Raw genomic sequence first — 12,835 nt, 5'->3', positions numbered from 1 at the left:
CAATAATGCAGTAAACTTAGATATTTGGTGTAGCAATCAAATATTAACACTAATATGCAGACCAGTCTAATGAAAGGTGTAGCTATATATCTTGAATGTTTTTATTAGTTTCCTATTGATGCTGTAACAAATTGCCAGGAACTTAGTAACTTAAAAAAAATATTATCTAACAGTTCTAAAGGTCATAGACCCAAAATTAGTCTCATCGGGCTAACGTCAAGGTGCTGGCAGGGTTTGTTCCTACTGGAACAGGGGGAGAGTCTATTTCCTTGCCTTTGTCACTTTCTAGAGGCCACCTGCAATCTTTGGCTCCTGACTCCAGCACATCTCTTTAGCCTCTTGCTTCTGTTTACTCACTGATCTCCTGCCTGCCTCTCATGAGGACTCTTGTGTTCACATTGGGCCCATCCAGATATTCTGGGCTAATTTCCCATCTCAAGATCCTTAACTTCATCACATCTGCAAAGTCTCCTTTATCAGGTTCTGGAGATTAGGACTTGGACATCTTTGGGGGACTATCACTCATCAAAATTCTGAAACAAACCTCAAACTAAACTTAGTAAAGAATTGGTAGGAGGCCAACAAATTACTTCAACAATTTAAGTAAATAAGAAATAGATCTGGAAAAATTTCAATGAGTGATGAATTCTAATTCAATGTACTAATGCAAATCTGGAACTTCCCATTATTACACAGGCTTGACATTTCAGTCAAGGACAGACCGCGCATACGGAAGTGGTCCCATAAGGTTCTGATGAAGCTGAATTTCTTGTAAGAAATGGAAGGATATGTGACTCAGAAGGATTTATTTTTCTCTGATGGGAACAATATCTGTGGGGCTTGGCAATAGATTCCTTGTAACTCACAGCATCTCAATTTAAAAAAAAATAATTTGTTTATTTTTAGAGAGAGCGGAAAGGAGAAAGAGAGGGAGAGAAACATCACTGCATGGTTGCCTCTCACTCACGCCCCCAACTGGGGACCTGACGTGCAACCTAGTCATGTGCCCTGACTGGGAATCAAACCAGCAACACTTGGTTCGCAGGCCGCACAGCATTTCAATTTTGAGAGCACAGATTACATCTCAATCAGTCAGCCGCTGACCTGTTTTGGCACAGAGGAGCCTGTCCCTTATTCAGAGAGCACTACAGCTCTCCCAGATCTAGTCTGATGGTCCTTAGGGTACATTGACATGGATTCTTGTTGGTTCTGCACAAGGACACATATCCACAGGTGCTACCTTAATGAGTATTAAATGCCACTGTCACTTTAGTAGAAGCTTTCTGTGGTTAGTGTGGAGCCAGGCTGTCCTGTACTTTGAAAATGTTTTCATATTGGAATGATGTCAAGTATAGATAAGTTTTATTTTATCCATCAATTCAATGCCAGAGAGAGCCCTTTATGCCAGGTAGGGTCAATGAAACCAAAAACAAGTTTTCAAAGTCAAAATACTAAGTCTTCAGTTTTACATCCTCTCCATGTTAAATACCTTCTTTGTTATGAATACCAAGAAGTTCCTTCATCCAACCACTGCTCCAGCATGCAATAGCCAAAGCCACATTGCTATGACAGTCTCCTGTGATCCTTTGTGTCTCCACCCGTATTTTTTATTCCTACTGACCCTCGGGCCACCATTCACTGCCCCCTGAGAGCCACTATAATGGAGATCTACACCTTGCCCCGCCAGTTTCTCTTTGATATTTCTAATCAATCCAGCCCATATTCCCGCTCATGGAGCAGCAGTGACAGCTTTCATGTTCTATTTCTGACCCTGTCAGAAGGAAGGAGGGGGAGGGCTCATGAGACAGTGTTTATAAAGGCTACAGTAATGTCCTTTACATTCACTTCCTGGCTCACGCAGAGCAACGCCCAGTCCTGCAGTCTCCACTTAGGGTAAGTGCACTATACAAGTGTACCATTTTTAATCTCTTATACCATATTTCCACTGTATCTTTTTTTTATGTTTAAATATGAAAATACTTAACCATTGTGTTCACAACTACCTCCAGTATTTAGTGCAGTAACATGCTATACAGGTTCGTAGTCGAGGAGCAATAGGCTATATAGCATATGGCCTATGTGTGTAGTAGGCTACTCCATCTAGGTTTTTGTAAGTGCACTCTGTGATGTTTGCACAACTGCAAAATTGCGTAACAATGTACTTCTCAGAATGAAACCCAAGAGTGAGACTTCCCGAAAACATTATTGAGATGCTGTGTCATTTTCACTTGTTCCGTGGAAATAAAATGAAAGCTAAAACACTATCCAGAAAACCCAGCACTTCACTTTGTTTATCAAAGATATTGATAAGTAAATACTATATAACATTGGCTTTGGGTTATTTTCTAGATACATTGATTAGCTTGATTTGTACCATTATTTTTACCCAGACCCTGTTTATAACAATGCTTTTCATTTGTGGAAAACTGGTTTGAGAGTAAAGAATGGTGTGGATACCTTCTAAGTTCTCTGCTCTGACCATCCTGAGTGAATTTACTTAGACATTTGCTTGCTAAGCAAGGTGCATGTTAAAGGATACAGTTCGGTTATCTTTCTTTAGAAGTTTATATATATTTTCCTGTCCTCAACTGAGGACATGTTTATTGATTTTAGAGAGAGGGGAAGGGAGGGTGAGAGAGAGGGAGAGAAACATTAGCATGAGAAAGAAACACCTCTCAGTTGCCTCTTGTAAGTGCCCCGACTTGGGACTGAACCTGCGGCCCAGGCATGTGCCCCGACCAGGAATCAAACCCGTGACCTTTTGGTTGGACAACACTCCAACCAAAGGAGGCACACTGGCCGGGACTAGATATTTATAAACTATATAGAGCATTAGCTATACTAGTTCATTCAATAAATATTTAAAAGGTTCCTATTAAAAAGGGCAGTATGTACTTTGTGGGAGACAGAAAGATGCATTTTATCTCCTTGAACCTACAAAGCACTTGTAGGGTTTTCTGTCCTCCTCCTGACTCTGGGCAGGTTTGTGTTTGCGTCAACCTATAGAGTTCAGCAAAAGTGGTGCAAAGTGACTGTCCAGGGCTAGGACAGGAAGATCAGGGAGACCAGGAGACTGGGAAGGCCTTGGACGTTAGGTACAACATCCACTCTCAGACGCCTGAGCTGCCCAGAAGGCGAGGCTGCCAAGATGTGAGGAAGCCAACGCCCCGTGGGGTGCCCATGTGTAAGCGTGGCCGGTGACAGTCCCAGCTGCAGCCAGCATTCAAGTCACTCCAGCCCGGACACCAAATATATGAGTGAAGAAGCCTCCAGAGGATTCCCACCCACCACCACTCAAATCACCAGCAGCTGTCTGAGCCTTCCCTGCTGAGGCCGCTCCACCGTGGAGCAGAGATGAGCCATCCCTGCCCAAACCCCTGACCCATGGCAGCTGAGGGCACAAGGAAAGGTGGTGTTTTCTGCTGGAAGTTTTGGTGTGATTTGTTATACAGCAATAGATAACCAGAAAATTCTTCAAGGTGAGTAAAAATGAATGTAAAGGGGCGGGTAAATGAAACTTTTTGTGCTAACCTAGAATTGTAACAGAAGCCATAAAGCTGGAAAAGTGAGGTGTTTGTAAGTATATCAATTATATTGAGAGCTATCAAAAACAGTGGCAGACTCATGGGCAGTAGAACAGGCCATTCTACAAGCACCTAATCCTCAGGGTATTTAAAGACCGCACTGAGATACAGGCGCAGGGGTGGGGGTGGGAGGGGGTGTTGTGGCAGAGGACTGTCACAGGGCTCTGTGGTTTGTAATGAGCAGCGTTCCCCTCCTCTTCCTCTGGTCCTCCCCGATGAATCCAAGCCAGGTGAACGGTGGTTCTAAGAGATAGTGGCCATGCCTACCAAAAAGAAGACATAAAACTGAAACAACTTCAGTTGTCTTAGCCCAATCATCTGTGCGTGGGGGCGGGGGGGCGGGTAGGAGTGGAGGTAGAGTAGTAGGGGAAGATTATGTCACATCCTGAGATGACAATAAACCCAAAAGATGAGACTTAGGGCATTTATTTTGCAAAGCATCCTTTATCACTAAAAATAAAGAAGCCCTTGCCTCATGTCCACAGCTTCTCAGCCTAGGAAGATTCTTAAAAATGCAGATTCCACGTTCCTCTCCAGGGGAACAGAATCAGAATCTCTGCGACTGGGGGTGGGGGGTGGGGGGGGGGGGGGAGGTAAAACCAAAAAACATTTTTTTAGAACTGTCCAGGTGATTCTAATGTGCCAACTGATTTTATTATAATTGCAAGCAAAAACAGCTCAGGGAAACTGTCCCAGGATGAGGATCAGTGGTGTGAACTAAAAATACTAGAGATGATAAATTTCATCCCAGGAGAAAGTATGGCATCTTGGTCTGGTCTTCTGCTGGCTAGCCCTACAATCTTGACCTTGGGGACTCAGATTCTTGTTTTTAAAATGGTCCTGATACCACCTCCCTCTGAGTTGCATTGAGGAACACTGAGGCCACCCACATAAGCTGTGAGCCGTTCCTGCTTTTGTTACGTAACCGAAAATGAGCTGCCAGTAGTGTAAGGTTTGGGAAGTTTACACTGAAATACTGCCATGTAACACAATCCTTTAGTTTTTTAAGCACTTTATAAGTGTATTTTATTTCAACTACATTTTAGTATCCGAACAACCATACCAGACTGCCAATGCTATTTATCAGATTTTTCTCAATATCAGGAAAAACTGTGCTTTGCCCCAGCATCTAGGCTGTTTTCACATTACTTTTATTTTACTTTGGATGCTATGAATCTTGTGGTCAATTTCTTGCTTTGTTTTGGGGGGGCTAGAGAACTAATGTAACACAAACTTCAGAACTAAATACAACTGACTTTAGTATATTTTTCCCTCCTCTCCCTCTTTAATATATCAGCTTTGATTTTATACTTTTATATAATATCTATGTACATTTTATATCCATAACATTTTATGCATTTTTGCAAAAACATCTGTGTTTTTATAAGATGATTCAAGTACTTTGTAGAATGGGACCAGCATAAGTTAATTACATTAGAAGAAGTTTTCTATGACAAAATCCAGATTAATAGGTAATTGGTTAATTGGAAAAAAATGCAGGGAGTCTTGAAAACATGATGTATACACACCTTTAAATTTTTATTTTAACTTAAAACATACATATATGCATCTTTTAATTGATCTTTTGATATACAGCCAAGCCTTTGTTTTTAGAAATAGATCTACCCATGGAACATGTCACTGTCTTTCTTATCATATTTATAATTAGCCACCATGCCCACTTTAATAGAATGAGAATTCAGAGGCACTCAAAGAAAGAACAATGCAGAATCTCTATAGAATGTTGATATTTTCCTGTGTAATTTCTTTCAGCTTTCTCACCCACACCTAACTCAAAAGCTTTTTTAAATGACCTCCTTGCTTAAAACATTTAAACATTTTGCCCTGAATGGTGTGGCTTAATTGGTTGGGTATCATCACACAAGACCAAAGATCACCGGTTCAATTCGCACTCAGGGCACATGCCTGGGTTGCGGGTTGTGGGTTTGGTCCCCAGCTGGGGTGCATATAAGAGGCAACAGATAGATGTTTCTCTGACACTGATGTTTCTCTTTCTCCCTCCCTTCCCCTCTCTCTAAAAATAAGTAAATAAAACATTTTTTAAAAATTTAAAAACTTTTACCTGAATTTTCATAGGCACAGCAATACTGCACCTTATTGAACTTATTTCACTTGTAATATTTACAATTACAGGTTTGGGATTAATAAAAATGAATCTCATCAAGATGCAGCTCAACTGGTGGAAACAAAAAGAACACATGGCCTTTTAATTGTGAATTGTCTGTGTTCTAGAGCTTTGGTCTGTATGTTTTAGACAGAGTGGAGGGCTTTATATAAGTTGTTGACATGGGAAAAGAGCTTAATGAATAGGCCATATTAAAGCTATAGCTAAACTTAGCAAAGAGGACATTCAGAGGTGCCCACATATACACAGATGTGGAGAAACATGAGTGGATTGTCATGGGTTACTTACTGTTTGTGTATGTTTGGATGTGCATGTGTTTCCCCACAGAAGGTTATTTTCCTTCTATCTCTCTCAAGTGATTGCTGTTGCAAGGAACTGGCAATATCTTTCATTTGCTTGCCGTTTTCAGAATTGATACAACTTTAGTTTTTATATTGGTGCCATATAATTGGAAAGGTATTTTCTAAACTGATATTTACTGTTCTGTAATCTTCTGGGAATATTTCAGGATATTTTTCCCCAAAGTTTTATTTTACTTTTTTTAAAAGAAAGAATATATAACAGGGCATGCTTGGTAGAGAACAATGTTCCTCTTCATGGGCTCTTTTTAAAAACATTTCTAGACCACTGTGCCTCAAATTACAAAGTAAATAATTCTCCACTTAGAGGATTAACTACATAAAATAATGGCTCTCCTTAAACTGTCAGGTACATTCAGCACTGACTGAGCAATGGAAATTACTAAATATTAAGGGACCGGTTCAAGTTCTACCCCTTCTGCCAGCCAAGCATTACACAGAGCAACATGTTGCCCGAGACTCTAAGCATCTCATAGGAAAGGCAATTTAAGGGCGGGGGGAAGGAAAGGTCCTGTCGATGGCTGTGGAATTCTTTGAGGTGTACTCAAAGTGAGAATTGTACCTAAACTGCAAAGCACTAAAGGCAAAAGGTTTTATCTAATGGCCATTACAGCAATCAGGCACATCTATAGAAACATATATATTTTTAGTTCTTTTAAAGTATCATGAAATTTGGACCAAGCATAGGCACCTTGGAACCCAGACTGTCAAGTTTAAAAATGTAATTTAAAGAAAAGTTACACAAGGTTACCAAATAATGAAGCACTCTTACCTTCTCTGTACCAAACAGGAAGGCACATACACTCTAGATCTCTCTGCATCCTCCACTGCCCATCTTAATAACCAGCATGACAAAGTGAAATGGAAATTTGCAGAAATGTAACTTAACCATATCAAGCTGAATCACAGAGTTCAACTGGATTAGTGCCAGTCTCTCAGCTTTGACAATACAGTACTATTGATCACACTATACAGGGTTCTGAGGACTATTGGGCAGCACGTCTAACAGACTGTATTTTGCTATTTTGATAACACAGCTCTTAGTGTGGAGGTTTGATGATAAATCCTAAGATTTATTCCAAGGCATTTTCTTCCAATGAAGTTTTCAGTTTGTTAATATTCTATCAGTATTATATTCCATTAATGATGTCTTTCTATTCATTATAAGTTAGAACATATATCCCCAAATACTTTTTAAACCTGGGAAGAATTACATACAAAATACAGTCAGGAATATTTATTTTTCTTCCCCAGAGACCAAAACATTAATATCAGTATATTAAATGGATAATATATTATATTAAGACAAGAGTTGATCATTATTCACAGGAGGAATGTTAGTCAGATGAATAATTAATATTTGGATCAGAGCCTAATATTTTATTCATGGACTGAAGATTTACAGTAACCTGATCTTAGATCCTAGGATTTTATTTATTTTTTATTTACTGATTTAAGAGAGACAGACACAAAGGGAGGGAGAGAGAAACATTGATTTGTTGTTCCACTTATTTATGCATTCATTGGTTGCTTGTTGTGTGTGCCCTGACGAGAGATCAAACCTGTAACCTTGGTATATCAGGATGACACTCTAACCAACTGAGCTACCTGGCCAGGACCTAGATCTTAGGATTTTAAAGCACAAAAACACCTAAGAGCATTAGTCTCTAAAATCCTGTTTTAAGAGAGACAGACACAAAGGGAGGGAGAGAGAAACATTGATTTGTTGTTCCACTTATTTATGCATTCATTGGTTGCTTGTTGTGTGTGCCCTGACGAGAGATCAAACCTGTAACCTTGGTATATCAGGATGACACTCTAACCAACTGAGCTACCTGGCCAGGACCTAGATCTTAGGATTTTAAAGCACAAAAACACCTAAGAGCATTAGTCTCCCAGGAAATGCATCAAAGAACCCAATGGGGTCACAGAGTTAATACCAGAATTTAGATTTAACGTTACTTAAAAAAAAAAAAAATCCTCACTCGAGAATACATTTATTGATTTTAGAGAGAGGGGATAGGGGATAAGGGAGAGGGAAGGGGAGTGGGAGTAGGGGAGGGGGGAAGAGAGAGAGAGGAGAGGAGGGGGGGAGGGCAAAGGAGGAGAAAACAGAGGAGAGGAGAAGAGGAAGGAGAGGGAGAAAAGAGAGAGAGAAAGAGGAGAAACATCATGGGGTTGTTTCTCTTATGTACCCCAACCAGGGACGAAACCCCAAACCCATAACCCTTCAGTGCATGGGTGAGGCTGTAACCAATACCACCAGCCAGGGCTTGAAGTTCCTTTTCCTAATAGAAAACAAGCTACATTTTACTAATATTTGGTCCACTGTTTGACACTGACAGCCTTGTTCTTGGAGCACTTCTGAAGCTGCAAGTCATGGACTGCATGCCAGTGTCCCAAGGGCTTGGCAGTTCTCTCAACAACCCAGCAGTGTTCTTAGTCATTCACTGCCTGTGAGAATTTAGAGATGCATTGCGGTTACCTATGGAAATGTTTTTGCTAAAATATTATTCCAGATGGCAGAATCATTTATCTTAATTTTACTAACGTGACTACTTTTATTTATATTTAATAATTTTATTTACATTTCCCTTAGCTTTTAAATTTTTCTCTATTTTTTATTGTATTTTTTCTATTACACTTTGCCTCCCTTACCCCCCCTGCTCCCACAATCAGCACATTGTTGACCATGTCCGTGAGCCCCTTTTCCATGATCCTTCCCACCTGCTAAAGCCCCGGTAACTGCATCCTGCTCTCTATCTATGCACTGGCCCCTGTTTTGCTTGTTAGTTCCAGTTTGTTCATTAGAACCCACATATGAGTGAAATCACACATTAAGATAGTTCAAAAAAGTATCTGTACTGAGCAACCCCCAAAAATAAATAAATAAACAAACAAATAAATAAATAAAATAGTTAATTTAAAAAAAAGAATCTGTACTTTCACATGTTTTGTTGAAATGTTCCAAAATACCTTTATAATTTGCCGTTTAAAATGGTATATTTGAGCTTTATTAACTTTTAAAATACATGTTACTTCTTGAGTTTGAGGTTTTCTTCTATCTTTAAAAATCTTCTTAGAAGTTCTCCACACAAAAAATTATAACGATGTATGGTGGCGAATGTTAACTAGACTTATTATGGTGGTCATTTTGCAATATATACATATATAGACTCATTATGTTGTACACCTGAAACTATTGTTATATGTCAGTTATATCTCAATGAAAAAATAAATAAAAAATATATCATTGTACTATCTTCCAAGGCCCAAAAAACTTTGCAATGGGTAGACAATCTTGTTATATTTAGATTCTTTAAAGGAAAATCCAGGTTGACATGTGTATTTAAAATACACCATTTTAACTATTGAAAAATATGTAAATAGTCCACAAGTTCAGGCTGTTCCTGAGGTGGTTCTTCTTCTCAAGAGATTTAGAGAATGAGCTGCTTGTGGACATTCTATTTTTAAGTGTATTTAAGGGAAAACTATCTGTCTTTCATTACAGCTATACAACCAAAAGAGTAATTATGAATGTCGCCAGTTGGTCAGTGGAAAGGCATAATTGACCAGAGCGTCTTTGTTAAGCAAAGTCACAGATAGGTTTTTAGTTGGGGGAAAAAAAGTTAAAAAAGAATATACAATGGCATAAAGACAGCCTAGTCAAAAAATGGTGTTGGGAAAATTGAACAGATATATGCAGAAAAACAAAATTAGATGATGTTTTTATGCCACAGTCAAGAGTAAATTCAAAATGGATTAAAGACATAAATGTTAGACCTGAAATCATAAAGATCCTAGAAGAAAACACAGGCAGTAAAATCTTAGACATTGCTTGTAGCAATATTTTTTCTGATATATCTCCTCAAGCAAGGGAGACAAAAGAAAAAATAAACAACTGGAACTACATCAAACTAAAAAGGTTTTGTACAGCAAAGGAAACCAATAGCAAAATAAAAAGACAATCCACTGAATGGGAGAACAGATTTGCCAATGACACATCTAAGAAGGGGTTAATATCCAAAATTTATAAAGACCAAAAAAACCAGGCAATCCAATTAAAAAATGGGCAGAGGACCTGAATAGACACTTCTCCAAACAGGACATATAGATGGCCAATAAACATATGATAAGATGCTCAATGTCACTAATCATCAGAGAAATGCAAATTAAAACCACAGTGAGATATCATCTCACACCTGTCAAAATGGCTCTCATCAATAAATCAACAAACAACAAGTATTGGCAAGGATGTGGAGAAAGGAGAACCCTTTTGTACTATTGGTGGGAATGCAGACTGGTGCAGCCACTGTGGAAAGCAGTATGGAGGTACTTCAAAAACTTAAAAATAGAACTCCCTTATGACCTAGTGATTCCACTTCTGGGAACTTATCTGAAGAAACCCAAAACATTAATTCAAAAGAACATATGCACCCCTGTTTCATTGCAGTGCTAATCATAATCACCAAGATATGGAAGCAGCCCAGTGTCCATTCATAGATGAATGGATAAAGCAACTATGGGACATTTACACAATGGAATACTACTTGGCCATAAAAAAAAAAAAGAAGAAAATTTGATCCTTTTGACAGCATGGATGGACCTGGATAACATTATGCTATGTGAAATAAGCCAGTCAGAAAAAGACAAATACCATAAGATTTCACTCATAAGTGGAATCTGAACTAACAAGCAAAATAGAGACAGACTTACACATAAAGAGCAGGCTGACAGCTAGGGGTGGGGGAGGGGAGGGGGTGGACGGATTGAACAAAAGAAAAAGGACTCATGGACAGAGATAACAGTGTGGCGACTGCAGGGGGGAGGGTGGTATAAGGGGGGTAAATGGTAGTGGAAAAATACAATAAAAAGGTATTTAAAAATTAATAAAAAGGTTTAAAAACTCATTCATAGGGTTGTCCATTTTAGTAACTACACACAATAATCACCAGTGATTGCTGCTTGTCACATCAAGAGCAAAATCTTCAATAATGCACTTATATTTGATGTTTAATTACTCTGTTTTATTTACTGCTTCATCTTGTTCATGTTTTCCAATTGTTTTGATAAATTACATAAGTTCTTTTTTCCCAGCAACCTTTATAAAAATAGATCTGAATCTTCAATTTATTTAATGATTCTATGATTTCTGTGAAATTTTAATTATTTGAAGAATGCCATATTTGTGTCATGCTCGCTGAAGGACAAATGTTTTCTCATTTATAAATGTAATAACTGCAATAACCCCTTTTAGTACTCAAAATAATAACAAATGCTTTGTCACTTCTAATAGTCAAGATGTTAGTCTGATATATTTTTATTTGATTTACATGTAATCCAAGCAAAAAGTATTCTTTCTTATCTGTCCTACCAAGACTTTGTGAGGTTCCTTGGTCTACAGAAAGCACACAGACCTGTCTGCTTTATAAACTGCTTGAAATCACAGATTTGGTATCTTCAGAGAAGTTTAAAAAAATTTTTTGTAACAGTAGATGCATCTGAAAGAAAACTGAGTAAACTGAAAGGTTTAATATAAATGTTCTTATAAACCTTCAATTTTAATTAAAGTTTCAGCCAAGTGAGCCCCTTATGACTCTAAATCTATCTGCTTTTCATTAAAAGGTAAGATCTGATAGAACTTCAGAGATCAGATAAATCCTAAAAAATCCCTTAGGCAAAGCTGAACTAAAGCAAAATTTTGCAGAAAGTGACTTTTCCCACTGGTCTTCCTCCAAAACATTCAACCCTCCTTTTTCTATAGCCCCAAAGGTGTACTTAATCCGGATCCCACACATGTTCAATTTCAATGTTGTGGTGCAACTGCTCATAAAAATGTAGCCCAGTAGAGTTGAAAGTTTCTTCCGTCTTCTGCCAAAGAAAGTTTGAATTGTTAACTTTTCATTATTTGCAAAGCAATAGCTCCTTTTTCCATAGACTTTCTGCATCTTTAGTGAATTAACCAGCTGTGTGGTTCTAATCACAATTCTCTCTGCTGCCACAGCAAACAGCCAGTGTTTGGAGATTAAATCAAATTGATTTAAATAAAAAGAAACTGAAAATAGCTATATAGCGTGATTTCAAATGTGTGTTTTCCCTTGGATCATTTATTAACCTCTTATCAGATAGTGGACCAAAGACCAAAGTTCTTATTTCACTTGGAAGAAATGTGATGATTCAGTGAGTTGTTCCCTGCAGAATCAACAGAAGGCAGATGGTTTATTTTTCCTCCCTGGCAATTGGTACTGTAAGTCCTGTGCATAAGATCGTGTATGGTATGTTCGAATCTAGTTTTGGGTGTGTGTTATTGGAAGTCATGTTAAGGATTGCTGCCCCACTCCCATTTGATTTTAACAGTAAGTGTGCTGCATTTTGTTTATCATAACTTTGACCCAAAATAAATTTGCCCCAATCTGCCCAGTCTAGACCTAGTTCCTTTAGCAAATGTGCAACTTTAAACTATCCTTATGCTTCCGTAGACTATTTCATCTGGGTTAAATGAATTATTTCCCAATCAAAGACAACAGCAAGGCAAGATAAGAATGATCTATAAACTAGGCTGTTTTAATCATGCCGTTGGCAAAGCATGCTCTGCTTGTTTTCAGATTAAGGCTTTATCTTGGTTACTGTGTGCAATCATTTTGGGAGACTGCCACTTACAGCACATAGATGGAAGTGGTATTTTATTATTATACTAGCTTTTCCTTTTTTATATACAGGAGTCCCTCTCTATATCGCGGTTCACT

The sequence above is a fragment of the Furipterus horrens genome, unplaced genomic scaffold (genome assembly GCF_987537825.1).
Source record: "Furipterus horrens unplaced genomic scaffold, mFurHor1.1.pri manual_scaffold_9, whole genome shotgun sequence".
NCBI classification, from domain to species: Eukaryota; Metazoa; Chordata; class Mammalia; order Chiroptera; family Furipteridae; genus Furipterus; species Furipterus horrens.
This window is presented reverse-complemented; position numbering follows the sequence as displayed.